This window comes from Monodon monoceros, unplaced genomic scaffold (assembly GCF_005190385.1).
Source record: "Monodon monoceros isolate NGI ecotype Baffin Bay Population unplaced genomic scaffold, NGI_Narwhal_1 Super_Scaffold_12, whole genome shotgun sequence".
Classification (NCBI taxonomy): domain Eukaryota; kingdom Metazoa; phylum Chordata; class Mammalia; order Artiodactyla; family Monodontidae; genus Monodon; species Monodon monoceros.
Window position 1 is genome coordinate 11,466,544 of NW_021703768.1, and position 15,722 is coordinate 11,482,265.

Sequence of the window (15,722 nt, forward strand, 5' to 3'; positions counted from 1 at the left end):
TGATTTTTGGTTGAAAACCAGACACTATTTGCAAAAGAATACTGAGGAAAGTGATAATAACACCCAGATTTTTTCCCCCTGAGTTCCTGCTTCATCTCTAATCTTCATCAGTTCCTGAACACTTGTACCAACATAGAAATCTTGGTCATATTCTTGCTGCTTCCCCAGCAGGAGGTTGCTCTTGATCGCTACTCTGGGATGGGTCCTTGACTGGTGGTGGTGGTGGACCGGGTTCTGCTGTGTGGTCCTAGAACTCTACACCTGGGCCTCAAGAGTAGGACTTTCATAGCATGCCCTCCTCCGCCCCTCTGTATGGCATATAGATTACACCTTGTACCTTTGGAAAGTGAGAGAGTTTTCTGCCACTACTCCAGAAGCAGAAGACTTTTGTTCTGCATTAGCTCAAGATGCTGTGCCCAAGACATTTCATACCTTTTACTCCCAGAAGGAAAGTTTTTGTCTCTACCTTCTATCAGAAGCAGTGAATTTTGTCCCTATTGTTATTTATTGAAAATAACCATATGAGTTTTACGTATGACTAAAGAGAATTTTTAAAAACACTTAACAGAGATTATTATAATCTTTAAGTTTCCTAAGAACACATTTAAATATTGTATTACATTTATAATTTACCACATTGGCTTTTAAATTATGAAAAATATATCATTGAATTAAAGATAATTTGTAATGCTCTGTGTTCAGAGTCCAAAAATTGCTTTAAAATATTTCTTTCAACAGTGTCTTCTGGTATCAAAACTTCCCATACTAATTGTGATTTTTGAGTACAGTTGGCCCTCCATATCTTTGGGTTCTGCACCTACAGATTCAACCAACCCCAGATAAAAAATATTCAGAAAGAAGTTTCAGAAAATTTCGAAAAGCAAACTTGAATTCATCACACACCAGCAACTAATTACATAGCACTTACATTGTATTTATAGCTGTTTACATAACATTTACCTCATGTTAGGCATTATAAATATTCTAGAGGTTAAAGTATATGGGAAGATGTGTAGAGGTTACACACAAATACTATGCCATTTTATGTAAGAGACATCCACTGATTTTGGTATCTGTGGGAGGAGGTCTTAGAACCAATCCCTCACAGATACTGAGAGACGACTATAGTATTAAGAACATATTTGGAGTGATGACTTACTCTCACAGACAAAGCTTTTGGGTGGTTGTTTTAGCCGCCAAATCTAGTAGATAATAGTTGTCCATTGCTTTCAGTCTTAAAATTAAAAAAAAAAAAGAATTTATCTCACTCGCTGACGTATACAGGCATACATGCCTCAGAGATATTGCAGGTTTGGTTCCAGACCACTGCAATAAAGCAAATATCGAAACAAAGGGAGTCACAAAATTTTTGGTTTTCAGGGCATATAAAACTATGATTACACTATACTGTAGTCTGTTAAGTGTGCAATAGCATTTTGTCTAAAAATAGTACATATCTTAATTTCATATTATTTCATTGCTAAAAAATGCTAATCATTATCTGAGACTTCAGCGAGTCATAGTAATAACATCAAAGATCACTGATCACAGACCACCATAACAAATACAATAATAATGAAAAAGTTTGAAAACTGAGAGAATCCCTAAAATATGACACAGAGACAAGAAGCGCACAAATGTTGGAAAAATGGCACCAATAGACTTTATTGACACAGGTTTGCCACAAACCTTCAGTTTGTAAAAAATGCAACAACTGCAAAAGCAAAAAGAGAAGTGCAATAAAACGAAGTATGCCTGTATAGGATAAATGCACACACAGACAGACAGATAGACACACACACAGGTGTTTCTTTCAAGAAACAATTCTAGGTAATTTTAAAGGTGTAAACTGATCCAGCCAAACTGATAAAGCTGGTATGCATCTTTCTTTTCCATGTACATGTGGATAAGTTATGGATATTAGTAACATGTCAAGTGAGTCATGACATTATGAAATGTAATAGTACTGGACTGTCTGAAATACGATCTTTATTGGCTCATTTTAACACTTTCTTCATTAATTGGTATTTGTCAAGTTCTTCCCAAATTCTACAGCAATGAAGCCTCCTCTTTTAGTCTAGTCAGCATCAGGGAATAGGAAATAGTAGATTTCCCATTCTACTTCTAGTACTGCTGCCAAGACTCAGAAGCTAAGGTTTTTTTACACTAAACATCAGGAACCCTTTCTTTGACATTCCAGATGGATGGTAAAAAAAAAGGTAGAAAAGATAGGGAAAGCCTTTTTCAAAGATGTTGCAGTTGAAACTTTAGAGACAGATTGGCTGTAGTTCAAGCTGTAGTCCATCTTATTAAAAATGGCTCATTTTAAAAATAAATGCTTTTTTTCAGAGCAGTTTTAGGTTCAACAAAATTGAGGGGAAGGTCAAGGTTTTCCATATATTTCCCCCCTCACACACACACACACACACACACACACACACACACACACACAGCCTCCCCCATTATCAACAACCATCAGAATGGTACATTTGTTACAATCGACAAACCTACATTGACACATCATAATCACTCAAATCCGTAGTTTACTTTGAGATTCACTCTTGGTTTTGTCTATAATTCCTTTTGAATAACATGGCATTAATTACACTTTTCCTTGTTTTATTTGTGTTGTATGTTCATAGTGGCAAGCTGAGGCCAGAAACAGCCTCCAGCTTGACAGTGTGGGTCTCAGCCAGGTGACTGACAAGTGGTGAACACCTGGACAGGCTTCTGAGAGTCAGGAGACCCCAGTGGGGAGGGGTCTCTTGTCCTATTTCAAGTTGCTGTCAGGCACGCAGCCATCCCTGAACACTGAAAGGCTCTCAGGATTATTAGCTGCCAGGTCCCATCTGAGTCACATGAAAGGAGAGCTCAATTTAAAGCAGTGTCTGGAAGCTAAACTAAGAACCAGTTTACCAGGAAGCTAAAGTGTTCTCAGTCACATTCCAGCTCTTTCCATAAGACTGGCCACTCAGATTACTGACATCTCTATGGAGCAGTCTCCTGTCAGTATCAGCTGGGAGAATCTCTCATATGTTGGGAGTTTCGCTTATTTAATTCATATGCCATTACGAATCCCATAATACTGAGAAGAGACCATTTATTTCCAAAAGTTTCAAAACCATGTTTAAAAATGCGGACTTGCCAATATTTCATGTCATTTAGAAGAAATAATTCCTCAATATTAATCACAATGGAGTTTTCACATCTGAGATCATCTAAAACCTCAGTGCCACCCAGCTGTTTCTGGTCTCTTGGACACCTTACTCATCTTTCTGAACATTAATTTGTTCCAAAATCTTTGTTTGTTCTAATGACATTGTTAAAAGGTTAAAATAAACCAAAATAATTTCAGTCATAAATGCATAAAACAGAACAAAACAAACAATAACTTCAAATCTTGTAAAGCATCCACTATTTGTAAAGCAACTACTAATGCTAGTAGATGTTTGTTACTACAAACAGGTACAATTTGGGGAAAAAAAGTAATACAAGAGATGTATCAGGTTCCTCAACTGCTTTCTATAAAAAAATATTTTATTCACACTTCTAAAATACATACACTGGAAGTCGTTGGCTGTATTATTTTATTGTTGGATGTTAACGTTCATGTGGATATTATGCATTTATTTCCTACTAAACATAACTGATGTATAACTGTCTCAGTAAAGACAAGTTATGTCTCACTTATTTCCACAAAGTAGCTAGATTTTCACTAATTAAACTCTCAGCTTAATTGTCAGATATAGTTACAACTATAAAAAGAAGTAAAATCTATAAATATCATATGCAAAAGGAGATTTATATTTTCTCTTCGTAAAGTTAGCTAAGCCATTTTTTTGGGATGTGTTACGTCTGCTTCCAGAGATGTGTCCAGATTAGGAAACTCCAAAATAAAAACCTTACCTTGTCAGGTTTAATGCGAGAGCCAGGTATTTACTTCATATAGTACATATGTATACTTTATATGTATTTACTTTAAGCAGTATATATTCACTGCTTAAAGTTACCCAAGTATAGTGACCAGTCAGCTTCATAACTAGTGAGGTGACAGGATGACGTTACCCATGAAAGTTAGGCTGTTAAGATTCTCCATGCGATAACATTATGAGTTGAAGCTGTAAAATATCTGTTTGGTTTGGACAAGAAATTTCTCTCCTATTGGGAAGCTGAGATTTCAAAGTCTTTTCCATGACTGCGTCACTGGAAATTGACTGAATTCTAGGGTAAAAACATTTTGAGTTGAGATAATACTAACAGAAAATTTTTCAATTAATTCTTTTAGGATAACCTAGATTTCCAAATCAAGTTAGCTCTTTGTGTGTGATGGGCTGAAAAATTGAAGAAATAATGGGTTAAATTGATTTTTGTTGATATATGTTGTCTAGTGCTCCACTAAATTAGTACTTTCAGGGACTTCCCTGGTGGAGCAGTGGTTAAGACTCTGTGCGCTCAGTGCAGGGGGCCCAGGTTTGATCCCTGGTCAGGGAACTAGATCCCATATGCATGCCCCCACTAAGAGTTCGCATGCCACAACTAAGACCCAGCATAACCAAATAAATAAATAAATAAATTAGTACTTACAGTAAATTTTTAAAATTAAGTCAAATGTTATGTGTAATGAGAAGATTCTTATAATTCCAAGTATTACAGTTTTTTCACTTGCAACAATTTCTTTAAATGGTGCCTTTAGTGCTAATTGTCACTACTTGGTGACAAGTAGTGTTAATTTGTCAACAGCTTTTCCCTTCTTTTGCTCTAGGGTATTGGTTCCAATGGACAAGAACTGTGCAAAATAATTATTCCCATATTCCCCAAATAATTATTTCTAGATCAGGGCTAGTTTTTGTCCTAAATGTCATCAGATAGAAACTTCTTTATCTTTCTTTTTGTTTTGTACTAGGTAATTCTTTAAAAATTTTTCCACTGACTAGTTAAACATATTCATATGGTGTGGGTGTGTATGTACTAAGAAAATATAAAAAAAAATAAGTTAGAGAATAATTAAGTAATTATACCCAGGTAAGGAAAAATGATAAAAGCCTCAACATTTACTTCTTTAGCTGATTGCCTATTATAGCACATCCAATTAGTTCTATCTATTCTTTGTCTAATTGTAAGGCATTAGGTTTTAATCCAATACCCAAAGGAGCTGAAAAATGTAGTCCTTGATGGCTATCAGCCAGGGATCATCCTCAGCTTCTTGAGGCCACCTGTGTTCCCCCCACACCCAGTCCCTTACCCATTTGCAAAACAGCAATGTAGTCTACTCCTCATATTTTGAAATTCTCTGCCTTTTCTTTGTTTCTCTGACTTCTTCTTCTACTGCCAGCTGGAGAAAGCTCTACACTTTTTTTTGTTGTTGTTGTTTGTTTTAACTGAAGTATAGTTGACTTACAAAATTATATTAGTTTCAGGTGTATAGCAGTGATTCAATATGTTTATAAATTATATTCCATTTAAAGTTATTAAAAAATAATAATGCCCCACCTTCCCTCTCTCCACTGTACCGCTAGTTTTTCTCTACATCTACATGTCTAGGAGTGGAATTACAGTCTTAGAGAATTTGCCAATCTTCATTTTTACTGTTTTTAAAGTGATTGTACTAATTTTCACTACCATTGCTAAGTATTTGAGAGTTCCCTTTGTTCCTAATAGTACTAACTTTAAAAATTTTGCCTATCAGTGAGTTAAAATATCTTATGTGCCCTTAATTTTCAATTTCTTGATTATTAATGCAACTATCACTTCACATTTTATTAGCTATTTATGAATCTTCTTCTGTAAAAGACCTGTTCATGTATGTTTCCCCTTTTTACCCTGTTTCAGCGTTTGTTGATTACTCATTGGTTTGCAGCAGTTCTATATATATGTTTTTTTTCTGGTAATATCTTCAATATATACTTTCCTCTGGTATGTGGCTTTTTATTTTCTTTGTGGTGTCTTCTGATGAACAAAAACTCATGAACAAAATAAAATTTATCAATGTTTAAAAAAAAGTATAATCCCGAACTTTATTTGAAAGGTAACAACACAAAATTGTCTAAATTATAAATCTAAATTACTTTAAAGTGTAAGAGAGCACACTGTACATTGAGCTTTGTGTTGAAAAGGGAATAAAATTATAAAACGTGCAAATTAATGAATTACATAAAGCAAATGCATGATTTGATTTAGGGTTTCTTTTATACATTTTTTTCAACTGGTTTGAAAATTTGTCATCCATACCCTAATTTTTACATGCTCTCTCTTTCTTTTAACATTTAGAGCTTTTTACCAGAATTTACTTCCTTCTTTATTAAATATGTCATTAGATATACATATATATTTGTGTTGGAGGTATTCTGACAAACTTTCATTCTTCTAAAAATTGTTATTGTATTTAAAAAAAATACAGTTCTAGATGGACATTAATTTCTCCTCAGAAGTTTGGTGATAATGTCCAATACTTTTTTGAAAATAAGAGTTACCATTTAGAACTCAGACGTTTAATTGTAATTCATTTTTTGACTTGTATTTCCAAACTATCAAGTATTCCCTCTACCCTTTTACTTTTTCGAAGTGTCAACTAAATTTATTTAGGTTGTCTTTTATTTAATTTTTATTTGTTTGTATATTTTTAGGATTTTATTGTAGTTTTAAAATCTGTGGATTCCAAATTATCAGTTCTAGAAATTTCTCAGATATTCTTCTCTCAAGTTTGTCTTCTCCTGACATTCTCAAGATAAGTTCTTTGTCTTCCATTCTTAAACTCAGTCACATATTTTCCATTTCTTTCATTGTCTGTGCTATTTTCTGGATAATTTTTTCAGTTCTTTTTCTTCCTTAGTAAATTTCTCTTCAGCTTTTTCTCATAGTCATTATCATATCCATTGAATTTTAAAATTTCAGGTATTATAAGTTGTCTCTCTCTATTTTTTTTTTTTTTTTTTGTGGTACGCGGGCCTCTCACTGCTGCGGCCTCTCCCGTTGCGGAGCACAGGCTTCAGACGCGCAGGCCCAGCAGCCACGGCCCACGGGCCCAGCCGCTCCGTGGCACGCGGGATCCCCCTGAACCGGGGCATGAACCCGCGCCCCCTGCATTGGCAGGCGGACCCCCAACCACTGCGCCACCAGGGAAGCCCTCTCTATATTTTTATAAAGATTCTTTTATTCAGATAGCTTTGTTCATGTTTATAATAGCTAGTTCCATATAATAGCTAGTTCCACACATGTATTTTCAGTTTCCTTTTTATTTCTTTAAATGTGTTACAGATGCTTATTTATTTATATTTTGAACTTAATATTCTTAATAAGACTTTCTATTTCTAATAGTTCTCTTTTGCCTTTTTCTGTGGACTCTTGATAGTGTGCTTTATTTCTTCCCGTGTCTTGTGATTTCATATAGTGTGTTCATTTCATCTTTAAATTATTTGAGGGATGATTTCAGGCACTTTCCTCCAAAGAGTTTTATTTACTTCTCCAGTATATTACACCTGGATTTCATTAAAAACATTCTTCATTTTCTGTTTTTTATTTACATTTTCGTTTAATGGTTCATTTGGGACCAAATCCTCATGAAAATTAGCTTGTGGTCATCAGTATTCAGAAAAGACACCTCCTCCATCCAGTACCTAGGCCAGATCAGACAGAATGTCTTGTGGGTTTTGAGTGTCTGTCGTGTGCCAGTGTGTTTTGAGATGGTGGTGGTGGTGTGTGTGGGAATTGGGGACTTACACTTCATGCATAACCGAGTGCTGGGTTCTGGCATCATAAGGAGACTTTGATCTGGTATCTCTGACTGAGATGTTCTAGAAGTGTCTGATCATTGATGTGCTTAAAAAGAACAGGCTTAGCAAATTCTCTCAGGGCAACAGTCAGCTTTATCTTGTTTCCTTTTTTTTGATTCACACTCCTTCACTATGTATTTATGTTTTACCTTTGATAATTTTGCTTATTTACAGCTCCACCATTCCATAAAAATACTTAAAATTATATATATAATTATATAACATATATACTATATGATATGTACATAATATATAATAGATTATATATAAATACAATAAAAATGCAGGGATGTATATAATGTTATATATAGTGTACACAATATATAATATACAATGTATAATACTTATATAACATATCTTCTACATTATATAAGATAAATAAAATATATTGTATATAAAATATAACATAATATTTAGTATATTACATACAGTTTATGCATTATATAGTGTATGTTTTACATAAATAATATAGCTATTATAAATACTATAATATTAAATATAATTATTACATTTGTTATATATAAATCGATATATAAATTAAATATAATATTAAACTGCATTTAGGGATGAGTTTTCTTTTTTTAACCACAGACAATAATGTAACTTGTGCAGATATGAAAAGAAACTCATGAATCACGTAATGTGTGATATAGTAAACCCTAGAGTCGTCTATTATATTGGGTTACAAAATTTTATCTCTTCTTTTTTATTTCAGAGCCTTCTGCACCAACTTTGAGATTCTAAGGAGAAACCAGAGTGACAAAGCTCTTAGCAATGTGGCTAAAATTTCCTTTTATAGTAGTTTTCTTAGAAATGAATAGATATATTTTTCATCCGTGCTTTCAATTTTTTAAAAAATAATTAATTAATTAATATTTTGCCTACATTGGGCCTTCGTTGCTGCATGTGGGCTTTCTCTAGTTGCAGAGAGTGGGGGCTACTCTTTGTTGCAGTGCATGGGCTTCTCATTGTGGAGCATGGGCTCTAGGGGCATGTGCTTCAGTGGTTGTGGTGTGTGGGCTCAGTAGTTGTGGCTTGCAGGCTTAGTTGCTCTGTGGCATGTGGGATCTTCCCAGACCAGGGCTCAAAGCTGTGTCCCCTGCATTGGCAGGCAGCTTCTTAACCACTGTACCACCAGGGAAGTCACCAGTATTTTCAATTTTTAAGTTAAGGAATATTGTCTAGCTATAACTATAAATTTTAAGTATGTATAATCTTAATAAAAAAGTAGAGTATTATAAATGTAGAAAGAGTAGAATCCACCTAAAACCATTAGCTCAAGGCTTTATTAAAACATTGCAAAATGAGAACAGCTCTAAGATGGGGTTCTGTGGAGGGAATGAGTATAAGAATTTTATAGGATAGATTATGATAATGTTCAGTTTTTTTTCTGAAAACTGTTTACTGTTTAAATTCTTGTAAAGTATGGAGACTCTTGGGTTGCCAAAGACACAGAACAAGATGTAATGGGTAGCAAGACTGGAGCCAGGGTTTATCAGTCCTGGTTGGACAAGCTGGGTTTAGGCAGATAGGTGGAGAAGAAGAGCTGTAGGGTGTCTTACTATGGAGTCTTACCTGGGAGTCTTACTAGGGTCAATGGAAAATGATTAGTTCTTCTTTCATTCTTCTTTCATAATATTATGAATTCATACGGTATGAATCTTATAATAAGAAAACAAATACTGCTGAATTTTAGACAACAATGAATGTTTAAAACTGGACATGGGTGTGTAAATAGATATTAACATCTTCGACAGTTGGGATAAAAATCTATTTTGTCTGTGTAATTTTGAACTTTGTCATGACAAGTAATGAATATCCCACCTTTTCATGGAAAAATGAACTGTTTGCTGTTTGAAAATACTCACTGGGGAGAAGAGAAAAAGATCCAAATTAATAGTATGCAATTATTCAAATTATTTAAGGACAAGGGAATACAGAAGAATAAAAATTTGGAGTTGAGTTTTCAAAAAATGATTAATTACTCTTTCAAAAGGTAATATAATATGTTTGAAATTGCATTATTATAAAACAATTTCTAAAAGTATATTTTCAAGTTAAAGCATGAAATATCTCTGAGGCAAATTTTACCACTAGCTTGTCTGTAATGTCACTTAAGAATTTTGAGTGCCTGTGCAATTAAAGAGGTCTGAAGACCATAATTTAGAAGATCGAAGCTGTAGACATTATATCAAGTATAACTAATAAATTTGGGAGTTTTATTGGATGATTAATCTTTTTGTTTTATTCTATGAGTTAATAAATATTTCTGTCTCCTTTGTTATAAACCTGTATGGAATTAATTTCAGATTGTGCTTATATGTGTATATAATTTATTACATGTGACCAAAATAGGCTAAGAGAATTTTTGAAGAGATGGAGTGCCTCAAATCTGACAAAAACCAGAAACTAAAAAATAAAAGCTGCAATCATATGCTCTTGAAATTTAATATTGTTTTATAGTGCCCATAGTCTTTCAAACTATTTAATTCCTTATTTTTCAAAACTTTCACTTATTACTTTAAAATTTATGCTTTCAGCACAGAGAACTATATTCAGTATCTCATGATAAGCCATAATGGAAAAGAATATTATAAAAGGAAGGCATTGATACATATATACATAACTGAATCACTTTGCTGTATAGCAGAAATTAACACAACATTGTAAATCAACTCTACTTCAATAAAAAATAAAGTAAAATTTGTGCTTTCATTTAATCACTTAATATAAAATGATCTGGAAAAATGGTTGTTAAAATATATTTTTTCATAGACATTTTAGTGCTCAGAATTTTAAAATAAATAAATTTATTCATTTGTCTAAATATATACTTTTGTCCAAATTGTACTTTCTTCAAAGGAAATTAACTTTTGAAAGACAATTAAATTAAAATTACTAATGGCCCTTGTGTGTGAGGGAGGAGTGGTGAGGTAGGTGTGAGTATTTCTCTTTCTCTCTCAATGTGAACCTTAATAAGTCTTGAATATATACCAGGGAAATTAATTTCATATAAAACATCTGCCATTGTATTCATAAAATTTACTCTGGTTGTTAACATAAAATACCATTTTATCTGTAGAAAATGCAAGCTCTGAGTGTGTTTCAAGGCTGTACATGTTGTTTCTAGCAGTACTTTGTAGAGTCACCATGGTCAGTCCCCCCAGTTGTTAGCAAGTTCCTTCAGAACTGGAGAGGACCATATGGACATATCCCCTACATGACATTTATGACACTGAAAATACAGTGGCATAACAATCTAAATTTTTGAATATTTAAACAATATACCTATTTGCACTCTAACTGATTTTGAAGATTTTGACATGGGTTTATGGGGCATCATATAAATGTGTGTGTGTGTGTGTGTGTGTGTGTGTGTGTGTGTGTGTTTGAAAATGCCAGTTATAGAAAACATAACTTTGGGGTTGTATATTAATTATAGAAAACATATCTTTGGGGTTGTATATTTGGGTTGTTGTTTAATTCTATTCATTCAAATCATATGTGCATGGTTGTATGGGTCTATTTGATGCTGTGGAAATGCTCCACGGGAAGACCTGGAATGAGATATATCATCTTTAACAACTGTTAAATGGTCATGGCCTTGAAACTGAAAAATTCCAGCCTCCTCTGACACCACAGTTGTCCTCTTTTAATCTGTGCACCGACTATAAGGTTATCTCTTCCTGCTTGATTCTGAAGAATAAATTGTTTATTTGTGAGATATTTAACCTCTTTTTAAAAATATTAAAATATAGCTTTGTGCTGACACTTGCTACCTTTCTGATCTTGAATATGGATCAATATGATGTGATGTCAGTGACAAAAGTGTTTTTATTTCATTTTTTTAAAAATGAGGATAAAGTATTACTAGAAGACGTTCCACAAACTGTGGGTAGCTGGGTTTTTTGTTTTTTTTTAATCTTACAAGCAAATCCTGTATTCTAGAGAAGGAAACACTCTTGGTGAAGAGTCAGGGGCCCCCAGCCAGGTGTTAACACCCAGAGGCCATGGCAAGCCAGGTGTGGGTCCAAGACTCAGGCTGTGATGAATATCAAAGGGTGTTAATGGTTATTTGGGTCAGTTTACTTTGAAAATACCTGTGCATTTTACATCTTAAGCCATGACAATTCAAAATTATTTTTTAGATTACAAAATTGCACATTTGAAAACTATACTTGAAATTGGTATCTTGAAGTACCAACATCTTTCAGGAGGAGACAAATGATAAGGAAAGGCTACGGCAGAAATCGAATCAAGTGAGCAACCTAATTAATCTTAATAGGATAGTAAATTGACTCCTTGAATTCACTAAAGATGGTAACCAGGAATTGTTTCAACCATGGCATGTGGCATCAAGTCTGGAGCATCTTTTGAAATCTGTAGATCTTGTAACATTATTTGTTAATTAACTTATTACCCCCAGATTAGCTGCTACAGAATAGGAAAAGTGAATGAAGCTACAATGAATTCAATCAATATTAAATACCTGACAACGTATGTCCAAGTTTCTTTTCATCATTGAGATGTTCCTGGAAAACATAATAGATATCAAATTCCACTTAAAGATGACATTTATATTAAGTTGTATGAGATTAACATGTGAAAAGTCTTTTAAACCAGGTGCAATGTGTTCTGATTGCGAGTTTATATTTATAAAACATTCACAGTTTTTTTAATCCTTCGATAAAAAGTAACCAAACCCTAGGTTAATTTTTTCACTGTATTAATAAACTAATTTACTTGGGAGATGTGTGTGGGTGTGTGTAAACATTTGCTAGCAATAACAGAAATAGAAACAGGAGGTGAATTTAATAGAAGATTAAAATCTATATATTTGTGATTTTGGAAAGAGAGCAATCATCTCTTTAAGAATCAAGAACCGTCATGCAGAAAGATTCAATGAATATGTTAGCCTGCGACAGGTTGATCTGGAAAGAGAGATGATAAAGGATATGAAAGTAAAAAGAAATAAAGAAGAGAGAGAAAAGGAGCAAGGGTGGAAGGACAGGATGGAGAGTGGGGTTAAAAGAAACAGGTGAGAGGGGATAAGAAAGTCCTTGTTAAGAGCAAGGATTTGGGCTTGGGTTCCCAACTTCATACACCATGCATCTCATCTGTAAAATGGGAATATTGATAATTAACTGATATTTCATAATTGTTAGATTTTATTGAGACAATATAGTAAGTGCTATGCAAATATTAACAGTATTATGCTCTATATCTTTGCTGTTGGGAAGATTACATGAGTTAACATGTATCAGACACTTAGGTAGGGTCACTACTGCTTTATATCATCTTTGTATAAAGTAGAGGAAGATGCCCATCTCAGGTCCCTTAGTTGGGAAACCAGGTATAAGGCTTGGCTGCAAAGTAGCAGCTGCATTATAGTGACCAGTTACTACTCACATGGCAAATTTCTGATGGGTCCAACTTGTACAATCTCATAGGCTGGCCTTGGGCTTTGAGCAGTGCCCAGCATAGAGTAAGTGCCAGCTGTTGGCTGTTTAGGTACTTATAACCCTATAGGAAGATCACCCCTAGATAAGGGGGGATGTTTCAGCACTTTTCACTTACCAACAAATCAGGATGCTTCCCCCTACTCAAGTAGCAAAGGTTTTTCAGCACCTTCAGCCTTTTTGTCCTGGACCACTCCCCACTCTCCTCCTGAAGTCCTTGAGAGCCAAGGCCTCTTGTTCTTTTGTCCTCTTGTCCATTTCTATACCAAAATTTACTCTTTCTCCCCTCCCCTCCTATCTCGTCTTCTCTTTTTTTTTCTTCTCTTCCATTCCCCTCACTTTCCTTCCTTTCCTTTCCCTTTGATCTAACTCAGCATCTTAACTGCCAATTAATTACAATTCAAGAGCTTGATTGGATGCTGAAAAGCTAATGTGTCTGCAACATTTTTTCCTATAACTTCACCCTACTGATGTTCACATGTAATTTTTTAAATTAAAATTAGAAAAACTATTCAATCATATATTATTTTGGAAATTCTTTTGAAAGAGAAGAAAGACATTTTTCAATATCTGCTGCCATATACATTTCTGTTTAAGAAGAGCATATTGACCACACTGCCTATATGACCTACTGGCTACAAAACGGTTTCCCAAATGTGCCATTAAAATATTAGGGACTTTTTTTTTTTAAGAGTTCATAGGATTTCCCTCTTCAAATATCAATACACAATTTTTAAAAGCTGTCAGCAGAAACAAATTGAAATGTAGATCAGAATACCTCCAATGATATCTATTTTAATAATGTCAGAATTTATTAGAAAAAAATATTTCCCTTGACAATGTTATTTTACTCCAGCAGCAACAAAAATGCTGTCATATCAGAAAGATGGTAGTACTTTTTTTATACTAAAGAGTGGCTCGAGCACAATTCTTAAAAATTTTCTAGGAGACATTCAAGATGGCGGAGGAATAAGACATGGAGGTCACCTTCCTCCCCACAAATACATCAGAAATACATGTACACGTGGAACAACTCCTACAGAACATATACTGAACGCTGGCAAAAGACCTCAGGCCTCCCAAAAGGCAAGAAATTCCCCACGTACCTGGGTAGGGCAAAAGAAAAAAGAATAAACAGAGACAAAAGAATAGGGACAGGACCCGCACCAGTGGGAGGGAGCCGTGAAGGAGAAACGGTTTCTACACACTAGAAGCCCCTTCGCGGGTGGAGACTCTGGGTGGTGGAGGAGGGGAGCTTCAGCGCTGCAGAGGAGAGCACAGCAACAGGGGTGGGGAGGACAAAGCAGAGAGATTCCCGCACAGAGGATCGGTGCCGACCAGCACTCACCAGCCCGAGAAGCTTCCCTGCGCACCCGCCGGGGTGGGCAGGGGCTGGGAGCTGAGGCTCGGGCTTCGGTCAGAGTGCAGGGAGAGGACTGGGGTTGGCAGCGTGAACACAGCCTGCAGGGGGTTAGTGCACCACAGCTAGCCAGGAGGGAGTCCGGGAAAAAGTCTGGAACTGCTGAAGGGGCAAGAGACCATTGTTTCAGGTGTGCGAGGAGAGAGGATTCAGAGCACCGCCTAAACGAGCTCCAGAGACGGGCGTGAGCCGCGGCTATCATCGCGGACCCCAGAGACGGGCATGAGACGCTAAGGCTGTTGCTGCTGCCACCAAGAAGCCTGTGTACAAGCACAGGTCACAGTCCACACCTCCCCTCCCAGGAGCCTGTGCAGCCCGTCACTGCCAGGGTCCCAGGATCCAGGGACAACTTCCCCAGGAGAACCCACGGCACACCTCAGGCTGGTGCAATGTCACACCAGCCTGTTCTGCCACTGCAGGCTCACCCTGCACTCTTTATCCCTCCTTCCCCCTGACCTGAGTGAGCCAGAGTCCCTGAATCAGCTGCTCTTTAACCCTGTCCTGTCTGGGCAGGAACAGATGCCCTTGGGTGACCTACATGCAGAGGCAGGGCAAATCCAAAGCTGAACCCCAGGAGCTGTGTGAACAAAGAACAGAAAGGGAAATCTCTCCCAGCAACCTCAGGAGCAGGGGATGAAATCTCCACAGTCAACTTGATGTACCCTGCATCTGTGGAATACCTGAATAGAAAACAAATCATGCCAAAATTGAGGTGGTGGACTTTTGAAGCAATGATATATATATATTTTTTCCTTTTCTCTTTTTGTGAGTGTGTATGTATATGCTCCTTTGTGTGATTTTGTCTGTATAGCTTTGCTTTTACCATTTGTCCTAGTGTTCTGTCTGTTTTGTTTTGTTTTTTTTTTAGTATAGTTTTCAGCACTTGGTATCATTGGTGTATTTGTTTTTTGGTTTGGTTGCTCTCTTCTTTCTTTCTTCTTTTTCTCTTATTTATTTTCTTTCTTTCCTTTTATTTTATTGCTTTTCAATTTTTTATTTTTAATAACTATTTTTTTATTTTAATAACTTTTATTTTATTTTATTTTTCTCTTTCTTTCTTTTATTCTACCTTTT